Source organism: Rana temporaria, chromosome 9 (genome assembly GCF_905171775.1).
Source record: "Rana temporaria chromosome 9, aRanTem1.1, whole genome shotgun sequence".
In the NCBI taxonomy this organism is placed as follows: Eukaryota; Metazoa; Chordata; class Amphibia; order Anura; family Ranidae; genus Rana; species Rana temporaria.
In genome coordinates this window covers 61,437,057-61,452,459 of record NC_053497.1, presented here as the reverse complement: position 1 = coordinate 61,452,459, position 15,403 = coordinate 61,437,057, and the positions used below count along the sequence as shown (strand labels likewise).

General features: G+C 42.4%; 26 non-coding genes across 26 annotated transcripts; 13 read left to right on the top strand and 13 right to left on the bottom strand.

Annotated features, from left to right (window-relative positions):
• Positions 1-205: 205 nt before the first annotated feature.
• On the bottom strand, positions 206-315 carry TRNAL-CAA. Its single transcript has 2 exons — positions 278-315; positions 206-251 (listed from the first exon to the last, which is right to left on the bottom strand). It is a non-coding gene; the product is annotated as a tRNA-Leu (tRNA).
• Positions 316-588: 273 nt separating this feature from the next.
• Positions 589-661, top strand: TRNAR-UCG. Its single transcript has one exon. It is a non-coding gene; the product is annotated as a tRNA-Arg (tRNA).
• Positions 662-1,416: 755 nt separating this feature from the next.
• TRNAL-CAA lies at positions 1,417-1,526 on the bottom strand. The gene is made up of 2 exons: positions 1,489-1,526; positions 1,417-1,462 (listed from the first exon to the last, which is right to left on the bottom strand). It is a non-coding gene; the product is annotated as a tRNA-Leu (tRNA).
• Positions 1,527-1,799: 273 nt separating this feature from the next.
• Positions 1,800-1,872, top strand: TRNAR-UCG. Its single transcript has one exon. It is a non-coding gene; the product is annotated as a tRNA-Arg (tRNA).
• Positions 1,873-2,627: 755 nt separating this feature from the next.
• TRNAL-CAA lies at positions 2,628-2,737 on the bottom strand. Its single transcript has 2 exons — positions 2,700-2,737; positions 2,628-2,673 (listed from the first exon to the last, which is right to left on the bottom strand). It is a non-coding gene; the product is annotated as a tRNA-Leu (tRNA).
• A 273-nt stretch (positions 2,738-3,010) lies between these two features.
• TRNAR-UCG lies at positions 3,011-3,083 on the top strand. The gene has a single exon. It is a non-coding gene; the product is annotated as a tRNA-Arg (tRNA).
• A 755-nt stretch (positions 3,084-3,838) lies between these two features.
• Positions 3,839-3,948, bottom strand: TRNAL-CAA. Its single transcript has 2 exons — positions 3,911-3,948; positions 3,839-3,884 (listed from the first exon to the last, which is right to left on the bottom strand). It is a non-coding gene; the product is annotated as a tRNA-Leu (tRNA).
• A 273-nt stretch (positions 3,949-4,221) lies between these two features.
• On the top strand, positions 4,222-4,294 carry TRNAR-UCG. Its single transcript has one exon. It is a non-coding gene; the product is annotated as a tRNA-Arg (tRNA).
• Positions 4,295-5,049: 755 nt separating this feature from the next.
• Positions 5,050-5,159, bottom strand: TRNAL-CAA. Its single transcript has 2 exons — positions 5,122-5,159; positions 5,050-5,095 (listed from the first exon to the last, which is right to left on the bottom strand). It is a non-coding gene; the product is annotated as a tRNA-Leu (tRNA).
• A 273-nt stretch (positions 5,160-5,432) lies between these two features.
• Positions 5,433-5,505, top strand: TRNAR-UCG. The gene has a single exon. It is a non-coding gene; the product is annotated as a tRNA-Arg (tRNA).
• A 755-nt stretch (positions 5,506-6,260) lies between these two features.
• On the bottom strand, positions 6,261-6,370 carry TRNAL-CAA. Its single transcript has 2 exons — positions 6,333-6,370; positions 6,261-6,306 (listed from the first exon to the last, which is right to left on the bottom strand). It is a non-coding gene; the product is annotated as a tRNA-Leu (tRNA).
• Positions 6,371-6,643: 273 nt separating this feature from the next.
• Positions 6,644-6,716, top strand: TRNAR-UCG. Its single transcript has one exon. It is a non-coding gene; the product is annotated as a tRNA-Arg (tRNA).
• A 755-nt stretch (positions 6,717-7,471) lies between these two features.
• Positions 7,472-7,581, bottom strand: TRNAL-CAA. Its single transcript has 2 exons — positions 7,544-7,581; positions 7,472-7,517 (listed from the first exon to the last, which is right to left on the bottom strand). It is a non-coding gene; the product is annotated as a tRNA-Leu (tRNA).
• A 273-nt stretch (positions 7,582-7,854) lies between these two features.
• Positions 7,855-7,927, top strand: TRNAR-UCG. The gene has a single exon. It is a non-coding gene; the product is annotated as a tRNA-Arg (tRNA).
• Positions 7,928-8,682: 755 nt separating this feature from the next.
• TRNAL-CAA lies at positions 8,683-8,792 on the bottom strand. Its single transcript has 2 exons — positions 8,755-8,792; positions 8,683-8,728 (listed from the first exon to the last, which is right to left on the bottom strand). It is a non-coding gene; the product is annotated as a tRNA-Leu (tRNA).
• Positions 8,793-9,065: 273 nt separating this feature from the next.
• On the top strand, positions 9,066-9,138 carry TRNAR-UCG. Its single transcript has one exon. It is a non-coding gene; the product is annotated as a tRNA-Arg (tRNA).
• A 755-nt stretch (positions 9,139-9,893) lies between these two features.
• Positions 9,894-10,003, bottom strand: TRNAL-CAA. The gene is made up of 2 exons: positions 9,966-10,003; positions 9,894-9,939 (listed from the first exon to the last, which is right to left on the bottom strand). It is a non-coding gene; the product is annotated as a tRNA-Leu (tRNA).
• A 273-nt stretch (positions 10,004-10,276) lies between these two features.
• On the top strand, positions 10,277-10,349 carry TRNAR-UCG. The gene has a single exon. It is a non-coding gene; the product is annotated as a tRNA-Arg (tRNA).
• A 755-nt stretch (positions 10,350-11,104) lies between these two features.
• TRNAL-CAA lies at positions 11,105-11,214 on the bottom strand. Its single transcript has 2 exons — positions 11,177-11,214; positions 11,105-11,150 (listed from the first exon to the last, which is right to left on the bottom strand). It is a non-coding gene; the product is annotated as a tRNA-Leu (tRNA).
• Positions 11,215-11,487: 273 nt separating this feature from the next.
• TRNAR-UCG lies at positions 11,488-11,560 on the top strand. The gene has a single exon. It is a non-coding gene; the product is annotated as a tRNA-Arg (tRNA).
• Positions 11,561-12,315: 755 nt separating this feature from the next.
• TRNAL-CAA lies at positions 12,316-12,425 on the bottom strand. The gene is made up of 2 exons: positions 12,388-12,425; positions 12,316-12,361 (listed from the first exon to the last, which is right to left on the bottom strand). It is a non-coding gene; the product is annotated as a tRNA-Leu (tRNA).
• Positions 12,426-12,698: 273 nt separating this feature from the next.
• TRNAR-UCG lies at positions 12,699-12,771 on the top strand. The gene has a single exon. It is a non-coding gene; the product is annotated as a tRNA-Arg (tRNA).
• Positions 12,772-13,526: 755 nt separating this feature from the next.
• TRNAL-CAA lies at positions 13,527-13,636 on the bottom strand. Its single transcript has 2 exons — positions 13,599-13,636; positions 13,527-13,572 (listed from the first exon to the last, which is right to left on the bottom strand). It is a non-coding gene; the product is annotated as a tRNA-Leu (tRNA).
• Positions 13,637-13,909: 273 nt separating this feature from the next.
• Positions 13,910-13,982, top strand: TRNAR-UCG. Its single transcript has one exon. It is a non-coding gene; the product is annotated as a tRNA-Arg (tRNA).
• A 755-nt stretch (positions 13,983-14,737) lies between these two features.
• On the bottom strand, positions 14,738-14,847 carry TRNAL-CAA. Its single transcript has 2 exons — positions 14,810-14,847; positions 14,738-14,783 (listed from the first exon to the last, which is right to left on the bottom strand). It is a non-coding gene; the product is annotated as a tRNA-Leu (tRNA).
• Positions 14,848-15,120: 273 nt separating this feature from the next.
• On the top strand, positions 15,121-15,193 carry TRNAR-UCG. Its single transcript has one exon. It is a non-coding gene; the product is annotated as a tRNA-Arg (tRNA).
• Positions 15,194-15,403: the final 210 nt, after the last annotated feature.

Genomic DNA, 15,403 nt, shown 5'->3' with positions numbered 1-15,403 from the left:
AGCAGGACTTAATTTTCTGACTAAAGTTGCACTTTAAATGACAGATTTAACAGCATGACCTATCAGAGCTTTGCCAACAATTTGATCTTTATGTAGGATCTGCAAAGTTTTTGGATTTTTTTTAACTGTTTTTATTCGGTGACATGGTAGCATGAAAACACGGCGGAATTGGTCATTCTAGTTCAAGCTAAATATGTAAATTGATTGTCAGAAGTGGGATTTGAACCCACGCCTCCATTCAGAGACCAGAACTCCCAGGTAATGTGAAGAAACAGCTCTTGAGTCTGGCGCCTTAGACCGCTCGGCCATCCTGACAAGACGAGGGGTGACAATTGGCTGCCTCTAGAAATTAGTATTTTCTCGTACTACTCTATTGATCTATTACCATTGTCAAGGAGCTGTATTAACACTCTGCACCTAGGCGCTGTTGCAAATGTACTTCTTAAAGCTTGGCCTTGGCACCAAATCATACTTTTTAGATCTTTTTGACCAAATCTGCTTGAGCAAAGCAAGCAGAAGATGTCCCAGGTGCTCTTCAAGTGTTTGGCTGATCCGCATACCACAAACCAAAATGTAGAACCTGTGGCAGACCGCGTGGCCTAATGGATAAGGCGTCTGACTTCGAATCAGAAGATTGAGGGTTCGAGTCCCTTCGTGGTCGTTTTCTACGCTGTCTTCCAGTTCCTGTGACCTTCATGTGGAAATTCTTGCTCCGTTTTAACTTAATGCGGAACTTTACCCATAACAACTTGCTTTCTGCTGGAGGCTGCCAATTTGCTGAAGCCCAGAGCCCCCTAACAGCAGTAAATCATAATGTGGAACGAAACAAATTGATTTAATGGTTTCAAAAAACAGCTGTAATCCTGGAATCCCGGTATTGATAACTGTCCCATTTGCTTGTGTTCTCAACCAAACTGTCAAACACTCCAATGGCTGGTGTCATAACTGATCACATGTGCAGTACCATGGCAGTTGCAGTTAGAACAGAAGCAGCTTCATTGGCTGTAAAGGATAGGAGGGTTTAATTGCGCTTTAAGGCTGTCAGTAGATCAGCCTCTCCAAACTCAGCAGTGCCTAAAATGGGAGAGCAACTGAGTATGTGCAGAGCAGGCTGAAACACTGTGTATTACTGGATTTTAAAGTGTATGGACACTTATTTTTGAATGTTTTACATAAGTATATATGCAAAATGGGCCAACCTGAAGTGACCTAGCAGGACTTAATTTTCTGACTAAAGTTGCACTTTAAATGACAGATTTAACAGCATGACCTATCAGAGCTTTCCCAACAATTTGATCTTTATGTAGGATCTGCAAAGTTTTTGGATTTTTTTTAACTGTTTTTATTCGGTGACATGGTAGCATGAAAACACGGCGGAATTGGTCATTCTAGTTCAAGCTAAATATGTAAATTGATTGTCAGAAGTGGGATTTGAACCCACGCCTCCATTCAGAGACCAGAACACCCACGTAATGTGAAGAAACAGCTCTTGAGTCTGGCGCCTTAGACCGCTCGGCCATCCTGACAAGACGAGGGGTGACAACTGGCTGCCTCTAGAAATTAGTATTTTCTCGTACTACTCTATTGATCTATTACCATTGTCAAGGAGCTGTATTAACACTCTGCACCTAGGCCCTGTTGCAAATGTACTTCTTAAAGCTTGACCTTGGCACCAAATCATACTTTTTAGATCTTTTTGACCAAATCTGCTTGAGCAAAGCAAGCAGAAGATGTCCCAGGTGCTCTTCAAGTGTTTGGCTGATCCGCATACCACAAACCAAAATGTAGAACCTGTGGCAGACCGCGTGGCCTAATGGATAAGGCGTCTGACTTCGAATCAGAAGATTGAGGGTTCGAGTCCCTTCGTGGTCGTTTTCTACGCTGTCTTCCAGTTCCTGTGACCTTCATGTGGAAATTCTTGCTCCGTTTTAACTTAATGCGGAACTTTACCCATAACAACTTGCTTTCTGCTGGAGGCTGCCAATTTGCTGAAGCCCAGAGCCCCCTAACAGCAGTAAATCATAAAGTGGAACGAAACAAATTGATTTAATGGTTTCAAAAAACAGCTGTAATCCTGGAATCCCGGTATTGATAACTGTCCCATTTGCTTGTGTTCTCAACCAAACTGTCAAACACTCCAATGGCTGGTGTCATAACTGATCACATGTGCAGTACCATGGCAGTTGCAGTTAGAACAGAAGCAGCTTCATTGGCTGTAAAGGATAGGAGGGTTTAATTGCGCTTTAAGGCTGTCAGTAGATCAGCCTCTCCAAACTCAGCAGTGCCTAAAATGGGAGAGCAACTGAGTATGTGCAGAGCAGGCTGAAACACTGTGTATTACTGGATTTTAAAGTGTATGGACACTTATTTTTGAATGTTTTACATAAGTATATATGCAAAATGGGCCAACCTGAAGTGATCTAGCAGGACTTAATTTTCTGACTAAAGTTGCACTTTAAATGACAGATTTAACAGCATGACCTATCAGAGCTTTGCCAACAATTTGATCTTTATGTAGGATCTGCAAAGTTTTTGGATTTTTTTTAACTGTTTTTATTCGGTGACATGGTAGCATGAAAACACGGCGGAATTGGTCATTCTAGTTCAAGCTAAATATGTAAATTGATTGTCAGAAGTGGGATTTGAACCCACGCCTCCATTCAGAGACCAGAACTCCCAGGTAATGTGAAGAAACAGCTCTTGAGTCTGGCGCCTTAGACCGCTCGGCCATCCTGACAAGACGAGGGGTGACAATTGGCTGCCTCTAGAAATTAGTATTTTCTCGTACTACTCTATTGATCTATTACCATTGTCAAGGAGCTGTATTAACACTCTGCACCTAGGCCCTGTTGCAAATGTACTTCTTAAAGCTTGACCTTGGCACCAAATCATACTTTTTAGATCTTTTTGACCAAATCTGCTTGAGCAAAGCAAGCAGAAGATGTCCCAGGTGCTCTTCAAGTGTTTGGCTGATCCGCATACCACAAACCAAAATGTAGAACCTGTGGCAGACCGCGTGGCCTAATGGATAAGGCGTCTGACTTCGAATCAGAAGATTGAGGGTTCGAGTCCCTTCGTGGTCGTTTTCTACGCTGTCTTCCAGTTCCTGTGACCTTCATGTGGAAATTCTTGCTCCGTTTTAACTTAATGCGGAACTTTACCCATAACAACTTGCTTTCTGCTGGAGGCTGCCAATTTGCTGAAGCCCAGAGCCCCCTAACAGCAGTAAATCATAAAGTGGAACGAAACAAATTGATTTAATGGTTTCAAAAAACAGCTGTAATCCTGGAATCCCGGTATTGATAACTGTCCCATTTGCTTGTGTTCTCAACCAAACTGTCAAACACTCCAATGGCTGGTGTCATAACTGATCACATGTGCAGTACCATGGCAGTTGCAGTTAGAACAGAAGCAGCTTCATTGGCTGTAAAGGATAGGAGGGTTTAATTGCGCTTTAAGGCTGTCAGTAGATCAGCCTCTCCAAACTCAGTAGTGCCTAAAATGGGAGAGCAACTGAGTATGTGCAGAGCAGGCTGAAACACTGTGTATTACTGGATTTTAAAGTGTATGGACACTTATTTTTGAATGTTTTACATAAGTATATATGCAAAATGGGCCAACCTGAAGTGACCTAGCAGGACTTAATTTTCTGACTAAAGTTGCACTTTAAATGACAGATTTAACAGCATGACCTATCAGAGCTTTCCCAACAATTTGATCTTTATGTAGGATCTGCAAAGTTTTAGGATTTTTTTTAACTGTTTTTATTCGGTGACATGGTAGCATGAGAACACGGCGGAATTGGTCATTCTAGTTCAAGCTAAATATGTAAATTGATTGTCAGAAGTGGGATTTGAACCCACGCCTCCATTCAGAGACCAGAACACCCACCTAATGTGAAGAAACAGCTTTTGAGTCTGGCGCCTTAGACCGCTCGGCCATCCTGACAAGACGAGGGGTGACAACTGGCTGCCTCTAGAAATTAGTATTTTCTCGTACTACTCTATTGATCTATTACCATTGTCAAGGAGCTGTATTAACACTCTGCACCTAGGCCCTGTTGCAAATGTACTTCTTAAAGCTTGACCTTGGCACCAAATCATACTTTTTAGATCTTTTTGACCAAATCTGCTTGAGCAAAGCAAGCAGAAGATGTCCCAGGTGCTCTTCAAGTGTTTGGCTGATCCGCATACCACAAACCAAAATGTAGAACCTGTGGCAGACCGCGTGGCCTAATGGATAAGGCGTCTGACTTCGAATCAGAAGATTGAGGGTTCGAGTCCCTTCGTGGTCGTTTTCTACGCTGTCTTCCAGTTCCTGTGACCTTCATGTGGAAATTCTTGCTCCGTTTTAACTTAATGCGGAACTTTACCCATAACAACTTGCTTTCTGCTGGAGGCTGCCAATTTGCTGAAGCCCAGAGCCCCCTAACAGCAGTAAATCATAAAGTGGAACGAAACAAATTGATTTAATGGTTTCAAAAAACAGCTGTAATCCTGGAATCCCGGTATTGATAACTGTCCCATTTGCTTGTGTTCTCAACCAAACTGTCAAACACTCCAATGGCTGGTGTCATAACTGATCACATGTGCAGTACCATGGCAGTTGCAGTTAGAACAGAAGCAGCTTCATTGGCTGTAAAGGATAGGAGGGTTTAATTGCGCTTTAAGGCTGTCAGTAGATCAGCCTCTCCAAACTCAGCAGTGCCTAAAATGGGAGAGCAACTGAGTATGTGCAGAGCAGGCTGAAACACTGTGTATTACTGGATTTTAAAGTGTATGGACACTTATTTTTGAATGTTTTACATAAGTATATATGCAAAATGGGCCAACCTGAAGTGACCTAGCAGGACTTAATTTTCTGACTAAAGTTGCACTTTAAATGACAGATTTAACAGCATGACCTATCAGAGCTTTGCCAACAATTTGATCTTTATGTAGGATCTGCAAAGTTTTTGGATTTTTTTTAACTGTTTTTATTCGGTGACATGGTAGCATGAAAACACGGCGGAATTGGTCATTCTAGTTCAAGCTAAATATGTAAATTGATTGTCAGAAGTGGGATTTGAACCCACGCCTCCATTCAGAGACCAGAACTCCCAGGTAATGTGAAGAAACAGCTCTTGAGTCTGGCGCCTTAGACCGCTCGGCCATCCTGACAAGACGAGGGGTGACAATTGGCTGCCTCTAGAAATTAGTATTTTCTCGTACTACTCTATTGATCTATTACCATTGTCAAGGAGCTGTATTAACACTCTGCACCTAGGCCCTGTTGCAAATGTACTTCTTAAAGCTTGACCTTGGCACCAAATCATACTTTTTAGATCTTTTTGACCAAATCTGCTTGAGCAAAGCAAGCAGAAGATGTCCCAGGTGCTCTTCAAGTGTTTGGCTGATCCGCATACCACAAACCAAAATGTAGAACCTGTGGCAGACCGCGTGGCCTAATGGATAAGGCGTCTGACTTCGAATCAGAAGATTGAGGGTTCGAGTCCCTTCGTGGTCGTTTTCTACGCTGTCTTCCAGTTCCTGTGACCTTCATGTGGAAATTCTTGCTCCGTTTTAACTTAATGCGGAACTTTACCCATAACAACTTGCTTTCTGCTGGAGGCTGCCAATTTGCTGAAGCCCAGAGCCCCCTAACAGCAGTAAATCATAAAGTGGAACGAAACAAATTGATTTAATGGTTTCAAAAAACAGCTGTAATCCTGGAATCCCGGTATTGATAACTGTCCCATTTGCTTGTGTTCTCAACCAAACTGTCAAACACTCCAATGGCTGGTGTCATAACTGATCACATGTGCAGTACCATGGCAGTTGCAGTTAGAACAGAAGCAGCTTCATTGGCTGTAAAGGATAGGAGGGTTTAATTGCGCTTTAAGGCTGTCAGTAGATCAGCCTCTCCAAACTCAGCAGTGCCTAAAATGGGAGAGCAACTGAGTATGTGCAGAGCAGGCTGAAACACTGTGTATTACTGGATTTTAAAGTGTATGGACACTTATTTTTGAATGTTTTACATAAGTATATATGCAAAATGGGCCAACCTGAAGTGACCTAGCAGGACTTAATTTTCTGACTAAAGTTGCACTTTAAATGACAGATTTAACAGCATGACCTATCAGAGCTTTGCCAACAATTTGATCTTTATGTAGGATCTGCAAAGTTTTTGGATTTTTTTTAACTGTTTTTATTCGGTGACATGGTAGCATGAAAACACGGCGGAATTGGTCATTCTAGTTCAAGCTAAATATGTAAATTGATTGTCAGAAGTGGGATTTGAACCCACGCCTCCATTCAGAGACCAGAACACCCACGTAATGTGAAGAAACAGCTCTTGAGTCTGGCGCCTTAGACCGCTCGGCCATCCTGACAAGACGAGGGGTGACAACTGGCTGCCTCTAGAAATTAGTATTTTCTCGTACTACTCTATTGATCTATTACCATTGTCAAGGAGCTGTATTAACACTCTGCACCTAGGCCCTGTTGCAAATGTACTTCTTAAAGCTTGACCTTGGCACCAAATCATACTTTTTAGATCTTTTTGACCAAATCTGCTTGAGCAAAGCAAGCAGAAGATGTCCCAGGTGCTCTTCAAGTGTTTGGCTGATCCGCATACCACAAACCAAAATGTAGAACCTGTGGCAGACCGCGTGGCCTAATGGATAAGGCGTCTGACTTCGAATCAGAAGATTGAGGGTTCGAGTCCCTTCGTGGTCGTTTTCTACGCTGTCTTCCAGTTCCTGTGACCTTCATGTGGAAATTCTTGCTCCGTTTTAACTTAATGCAGAACTTTACCCATAACAACTTGCTTTCTGCTGGAGGCTGCCAATTTGCTGAAGCCCAGAGCCCCCTAACAGCAGTAAATCATAATGTGGAACGAAACAAATTGATTTAATGGTTTCAAAAAACAGCTGTAATCCTGGAATCCCGGTATTGATAACTGTCCCATTTGCTTGTGTTCTCAACCAAACTGTCAAACACTCCAATGGCTGGTGTCATAACTGATCACATGTGCAGTACCATGGCAGTTGCAGTTAGAACAGAAGCAGCTTCATTGGCTGTAAAGGATAGGAGGGTTTAATTGCGCTTTAAGGCTGTCAGTAGATCAGCCTCTCCAAACTCAGCAGTGCCTAAAATGGGAGAGCAACTGAGTATGTGCAGAGCAGACTGAAACACTGTGTATTACTGGATTTTAAAGTGTATGGACACTTATTTTTGAATGTTTTACATAAGTATATATGCAAAATGGGCCAACCTGAAGTGACCTAGCAGGACTTAATTTTCTGACTAAAGTTGCACTTTAAATGACAGATTTAACAGCATGACCTATCAGAGCTTTGCCAACAATTTGATCTTTATGTAGGATCTGCAAAGTTTTTGGATTTTTTTTAACTGTTTTTATTCGGTGACATGGTAGCATGAAAACACGGCGGAATTGGTCATTCTAGTTCAAGCTAAATATGTAAATTGATTGTCAGAAGTGGGATTTGAACCCACGCCTCCATTCAGAGACCAGAACACCCACGTAATGTGAAGAAACAGCTCTTGAGTCTGGCGCCTTAGACCGCTCGGCCATCCTGACAAGACGAGGGGTGACAACTGGCTGCCTCTAAAAATTAGTATTTTCTCGTACTACTCTATTGATCTATTACCATTGTCAAGGAGCTGTATTAACACTCTGCACCTAGGCCCTGTTGCAAATGTACTTCTTAAAGCTTGACCTTGGCACCAAATCATACTTTTTAGATCTTTTTGACCAAATCTGCTTGAGCAAAGCAAGCAGAAGATGTCCCAGGTGCTCTTCAAGTGTTTGGCTGATCCGCATACCACAAACCAAAATGTAGAACCTGTGGCAGACCGCGTGGCCTAATGGATAAGGCGTCTGACTTCGAATCAGAAGATTGAGGGTTCGAGTCCCTTCGTGGTCGTTTTCTACGCTGTCTTCCAGTTCCTGTGACCTTCATGTGGAAATTCTTGCTCCGTTTTAACTTAATGCGGAACTTTACCCATAACAACTTGCTTTCTGCTGGAGGCTGCCAATTTGCTGAAGCCCAGAGCCCCCTAACAGCAGTAAATCATAAAGTGGAACGAAACAAATTGATTTAATGGTTTCAAAAAACAGCTGTAATCCTGGAATCCCGGTATTGATAACTGTCCCATTTGCTTGTGTTCTCAACCAAACTGTCAAACACTCCAATGGCTGGTGTCATAACTGATCACATGTGCAGTACCATGGCAGTTGCAGTTAGAACAGAAGCAGCTTCATTGGCTGTAAAGGATAGGAGGGTTTAATTGCGCTTTAAGGCTGTCAGTAGATCAGCCTCTCCAAACTCAGCAGTGCCTAAAATGGGAGAGCAACTGAGTATGTGCAGAGCAGGCTGAAACACTGTGTATTACTGGATTTTAAAGTGTATGGACACTTATTTTTGAATGTTTTACATAAGTATATATGCAAAATGGGCCAACCTGAAGTGACCTAGCAGGACTTAATTTTCTGACTAAAGTTCCACTTTAAATGACAGATTTAACAGCATGACCTATCAGAGCTTTGCCAACAATTTGATCTTTATGTAGGATCTGCAAAGTTTTTGGATTTTTTTTAACTGTTTTTATTCGGTGACATGGTAGCATGAAAACACGGCGGAATTGGTCATTCTAGTTCAAGCTAAATATGTAAATTGATTGTCAGAAGTGGGATTTGAACCCACGCCTCCATTCAGAGACCAGAACACCCACGTAATGTGAAGAAACAGCTCTTGAGTCTGGCGCCTTAGACCGCTCGGCCATCCTGACAAGACGAGGGGTGACAACTGGCTGCCTCTAGAAATTAGTATTTTCTCGTACTACTCTATTGATCTATTACCATTGTCAAGGAGCTGTATTAACACTCTGCACCTAGGCCCTGTTGCAAATGTACTTCTTAAAGCTTGACCTTGGCACCAAATCATACTTTTTAGATCTTTTTGACCAAATCTGCTTGAGCAAAGCAAGCAGAAGATGTCCCAGGTGCTCTTCAAGTGTTTGGCTGATCCGCATACCACAAACCAAAATGTAGAACCTGTGGCAGACCGCGTGGCCTAATGGATAAGGCGTCTGACTTCGAATCAGAAGATTGAGGGTTCGAGTCCCTTCGTGGTAGTTTTCCACGCTGTCTTCCAGTTCCTGTGACCTTCATGTGGAAATTCTTGCTCTGTTTTAACTTAATGCAGAACTTTACCCATAACAACTTGCTTTCTGCTGGAGGCTGCCAATTTGCTGAAGCCCAGAGCCCCCTAACAGCAGTAAATCATAAAGTGGAACGAAACAAATTGATTTAATGGTTTCAAAAAACAGCTGTAATCCTGGAATCCCGGTATTGATAACTGTCCCATTTGCTTGTGTTCTCAACCAAACTGTCAAACACTCCAATGGCTGGTGTCATAACTGATCACATGTGCAGTACCATGGCAGTTGCAGTTAGAACAGAAGCAGCTTCATTGGCTGTAAAGGATAGGAGGGTTTAATTGCGCTTTAAGGCTGTCAGTAGATCAGCCTCTCCAAACTCAGTAGTGCCTAAAATGGGAGAGCAACTGAGTATGTGCAGAGCAGGCTGAAACACTGTGTATTACTGGATTTTAAAGTGTATGGACACTTATTTTTGAATGTTTTACATAAGTATATATGCAAAATGGGCCAACCTGAAGTGACCTAGCAGGACTTAATTTTCTGACTAAAGTTGCACTTTAAATGACAGATTTAACAGCATGACCTATCAGAGCTTTGCCAACAATTTGATCTTTATGTAGGATCTGCAAAGTTTTTGGATTTTTTTTAACTGTTTTTATTCGGTGACATGGTAGCATGAAAACACGGCGGAATTGGTCATTCTAGTTCAAGCTAAATATGTAAATTGATTGTCAGAAGTGGGATTTGAACCCACGCCTCCATTCAGAGACCAGAACACCCACGTAATGTGAAGAAACAGCTCTTGAGTCTGGCGCCTTAGACCGCTCGGCCATCCTGACAAGACGAGGGGTGACAATTGGCTGCCTCTAGAAATTAGTATTTTCTCGTACTACTCTATTGATCTATTACCATTGTCAAGGAGCTGTATTAACACTCTGCACCTAGGCCCTGTTGCAAATGTACTTCTTAAAGCTTGACCTTGGCACCAAATCATACTTTTTAGATCTTTTTGACCAAATCTGCTTGAGCAAAGCAAGCAGAAGATGTCCCAGGTGCTCTTCAAGTGTTTGGCTGATCCGCATACCACAAACCAAAATGTAGAACCTGTGGCAGACCGCGTGGCCTAATGGATAAGGCGTCTGACTTCGAATCAGAAGATTGAGGGTTCGAGTCCCTTCGTGGTCGTTTTCTACGCTGTCTTCCAGTTCCTGTGACCTTCATGTGGAAATTCTTGCTCCGTTTTAACTTAATGCGGAACTTTACCCATAACAACTTGCTTTCTGCTGGAGGCTGCCAATTTGCTGAAGCCCAGAGCCCCCTAACAGCAGTAAATCATAAAGTGGAACGAAACAAATTGATTTAATGGTTTAAAAAAACAGCTGTAATCCTGGAATCCCGGTATTGATAACTGTCCCATTTGCTTGTGTTCTCAACCAAACTGTCAAACACTCCAATGGCTGGTGTCATAACTGATCACATGTGCAGTACCATGGCAGTTGCAGTTAGAACAGAAGCAGCTTCATTGGCTGTAAAGGATAGGAGGGTTTAATTGCGCTTTAAGGCTGTCAGTAGATCAGCCTCTCCAAACTCAGTAGTGCCTAAAATGGGAGAGCAACTGAGTATGTGCAGAGCAGGCTGAAACACTGTGTATTACTGGATTTTAAAGTGTATGGACACTTATTTTTGAATGTTTTACATAAGTATATATGCAAAATGGGCCAACCTGAAGTGACCTAGCAGGACTTAATTTTCTGACTAAAGTTCCACTTTAAATGACAGATTTAACAGCATGACCTATCAGAGCTTTCCCAACAATTTGATCTTTATGTAGGATCTGCAAAGTTTTTGGATTTTTTTTAACTGTTTTTATTCGGTGACATGGTAGCATGAAAACACGGCGGAATTGGTCATTCTAGTTCAAGCTAAATATGTAAATTGATTGTCAGAAGTGGGATTTGAACCCACGCCTCCATTCAGAGACCAGAACACCCACGTAATGTGAAGAAACAGCTCTTGAGTCTGGCGCCTTAGACCGCTCGGCCATCCTGACAAGACGAGGGGAGACAACTGGCTGCCTCTAGAAATTAGTATTTTCTCGTACTACTCTATTGATCTATTACCATTGTCAAGGAGCTGTATTAACACTCTGCACCTAGGCGCTGTTGCAAATGTACTTCTTAAAGCTTGGCCTTGGCACCAAATCATACTTTTTAGATCTTTTTGACCAAATCTGCTTGAGCAAAGCAAGCAGAAGATGTCCCAGGTGCTCTTCAAGTGTTTGGCTGATCCGCATACCACAAACCAAAATGTAGAACCTGTGGCAGACCGCGTGGCCTAATGGATAAGGCGTCTGACTTCGAATCAGAAGATTGAGGGTTCGAGTCCCTTCGTGGTCGTTTTCTACGCTGTCTTCCAGTTCCTGTGACCTTCATGTGGAAATTCTTGCTCCGTTTTAACTTAATGCGGAACTTTACCCATAACAACTTGCTTTCTGCTGGAGGCTGCCAATTTGCTGAAGCCCAGAGCCCCCTAACAGCAGTAAATCATAAAGTGGAACGAAACAAATTGATTTAATGGTTTCAAAAAACAGCTGTAATCCTGGAATCCCGGTATTGATAACTGTCCCATTTGCTTGTGTTCTCAACCAAACTGTCAAACACTCCAATGGCTGGTGTCATAACTGATCACATGTGCAGTACCATGGCAGTTGCAGTTAGAACAGAAGCAGCTTCATTGGCTGTAAAGGATAGGAGGGTTTAATTGCGCTTTAAGGCTGTCAGTAGATCAGCCTCTCCAAACTCAGCAGTGCCTAAAATGGGAGAGCAACTGAGTATGTGCAGAGCAGGCTGAAACACTGTGTATTACTGGATTTTAAAGTGTATGGACACTTATTTTTGAATGTTTTACATAAGTATATATGCAAAATGGGCCAACCTGAAGTGACCTAGCAGGACTTAATTTTCTGACTAAAGTTGCACTTTAAATGACAGATTTAACAGCATGACCTATCAGAGCTTTGCCAACAATTTGATCTTTATGTAGGATCTGCAAAGTTTTTGGATTTTTTTTAACTGTTTTTATTCGGTGACATGGTAGCATGAAAACACGGCGGAATTGGTCATTCTAGTTCAAGCTAAATATGTAAATTGATTGTCAGAAGTGGGATTTGAACCCACGCCTCCATTCAGAGACCAGAACACCCACGTAATGTGAAGAAACAGCTCTTGAGTCTGGCGCCTTAGACCGCTCGGCCATCCTGACAAGACGAGGGGTGACAACTGGCTGCCTCTAGAAATTAGTATTTTCTCGTACTACTCTATTGATCTATTACCATTGTCAAGGAGCTGTATTAACACTCTGCACCTAGGCCCTGTTGCAAATGTACTTCTTAAAGCTTGACCTTGGCACCAAATCATACTTTTTAGATCTTTTTGACCAAATCTGCTTGAGCAAAGCAAGCAGAAGATGTCCCAGGTGCTCTTCAAGTGTTTGGCTGATCCGCATACCACAAACCAAAATGTAGAACCTGTGGCAGACCGCGTGGCCTAATGGATAAGGCGTCTGACTTCGAATCAGAAGATTGAGGGTTCGAGTCCCTTCGTGGTCGTTTTCTACGCTGTCTTCCAGTTCCTGTGACCTTCATGTGGAAATTCTTGCTCCGTTTTAACTTAATGCGGAACTTTACCCATAACAACTTGCTTTCTGCTGGAGGCTGCCAATTTGCTGAAGCCCAGAGCCCCCTAACAGCAGTAAATCATAAAGTGGAACGAAACAAATTGATTTAATGGTTTCAAAAAACAGCTGTAATCCTGGAATCCCGGTATTGATAACTGTCCCATTTGCTTGTGTTCTCAACCAAACTGTCAAACACTCCAATGGCTGGTGTCATAACTGATCACATGTGCAGTACCATGGCAGTTGCAGTTAGAACAGAAGCAGCTTCATTGGCTGTAAAGGATAGGAGGGTTTAATTGCGCTTTAAGGCTGTCAGTAGATCAGCCTCTCCAAACTCAGCAGTGCCTAAAATGGGAGAGCAACTGAGTATGTGCAGAGCAGGCTGAAACACTGTGTATTACTGGATTTTAAAGTGTATGGACACTTATTTTTGAATGTTTTACATAAGTATATATGCAAAATGGGCCAACCTGAAGTGACCTAGCAGGACTTAATTTTCTGACTAAAGTTGCACTTTAAATGACAGATTTAACAGCATGACCTATCAGAGCTTTGCCAACAATTTGATCTTTATGTAGGATCTGCAAAGTTTTTGGATTTTTTTTAACTGTTTTTATTCGGTGACATGGTAGCATGAAAACACGGCGGAATTGGTCATTCTAGTTCAAGCTAAATATGTAAATTGATTGTCAGAAGTGGGATTTGAACCCATGCCTCCATTCAGAGACCAGAACACCCACGTAATGTGAAGAAACAGCTCTTGAGTCTGGCGCCTTAGACCGCTCGGCCATCCTGACAAGACGAGGGGTGACAACTGGCTGCCTCTAGAAATTAGTATTTTCTCGTACTACTCTATTGATCTATTACCATTGTCAAGGAGCTGTATTAACACTCTGCACCTAGGCCCTGTTGCAAATGTACTTCTTAAAGCTTGACCTTGGCACCAAATCATACTTTTTAGATCTTTTTGACCAAATCTGCTTGAGCAAAGCAAGCAGAAGATGTCCCAGGTGCTCTTCAAGTGTTTGGCTGATCCGCATACCACAAACCAAAATGTAGAACCTGTGGCAGACCGCGTGGCCTAATGGATAAGGCGTCTGACTTCGAATCAGAAGATTGAGGGTTCGAGTCCCTTCGTGGTCGTTTTCTACGCTGTCTTCCAGTTCCTGTGACCTTCATGTGGAAATTCTTGCTCCGTTTTAACTTAATGCGGAACTTTACCCATAACAACTTGCTTTCTGCTGGAGGCTGCCAATTTGCTGAAGCCCAGAGCCCCCTAACAGCAGTAAATCATAAAGTGGAACGAAACAAATTGATTTAATGGTTTCAAAAAACAGCTGTAATCCTGGAATCCCGGTATTGATAACTGTCCCATTTGCTTGTGTTCTCAACCAAACTGTCAAACACTCCAATGGCTGGTGTCATAACTGATCACATGTGCAGTACCATGGCAGTTGCAGTTAGAACAGAAGCAGCTTCATTGGCTGTAAAGGATAGGAGGGTTTAATTGCGCTTTAAGGCTGTCAGTAGATCAGCCTCTCCAAACTCAGCAGTGCCTAAAATGGGAGAGCAACTGAGTATGTGCAGAGCAGGCTGAAACACTGTGTATTACTGGATTTTAAAGTGTATGGACACTTATTTTTGAATGTTTTACATAAGTATATATGCAAAATGGGCCAACCTGAAGTGACCTAGCAGGACTTAATTTTCTGACTAAAGTTGCACTTTAAATGACAGATTTAACAGCATGACCTATCAGAGCTTTGCCAACAATTTGATCTTTATGTAGGATCTGCAAAGTTTTTGGATTTTTTTTAACTGTTTTTATTCGGTGACATGGTAGCATGAAAACACGGCGGAATTGGTCATTCTAGTTCAAGCTAAATATGTAAATTGATTGTCAGAAGTGGGATTTGAACCCACGCCTCCATTCAGAGACCAGAACACCCACGTAATGTGAAGAAACAGCTCTTGAGTCTGGCGCCTTAGACCGCTCGGCCATCCTGACAAGACGAGGGGTGACAACTGGCTGCCTCTAGAAATTAGTATTTTCTCGTACTACTCTATTGATCTATTACCATTGTCAAGGAGCTGTATTAACACTCTGCACCTAGGCCCTGTTGCAAATGTACTTCTTAAAGCTTGACCTTGGCACCAAATCATACTTTTTAGATCTTTTTGACCAAATCTGCTTGAGCAAAGCAAGCAGAAGATGTCCCAGGTGCTCTTCAAGTGTTTGGCTGATCCGCATACCACAAACCAAAATGTAGAACCTGTGGCAGACCGCGTGGCCTAATGGATAAGGCGTCTGTCTTCGAATCAGAAGATTGAGGGTTCGAGTCCCTTCGTGGTAGTTTTCCACGCTGTCTTCCAGTTCCTGTGACCTTCATGTGGAAATTCTTGCTCTGTTTTAACTTAATGCAGAACTTTACCCATAACAACTTGCTTTCTGCTGGAGGCTGCCAATTTGCTGAAGCCCAGAGCCCCCTAACAGCAGTAAATCATAAAGTGGAACGAAACAAATTGATTTAATGGTTTCAAAAAACAGCTGTAATCCTGGAATC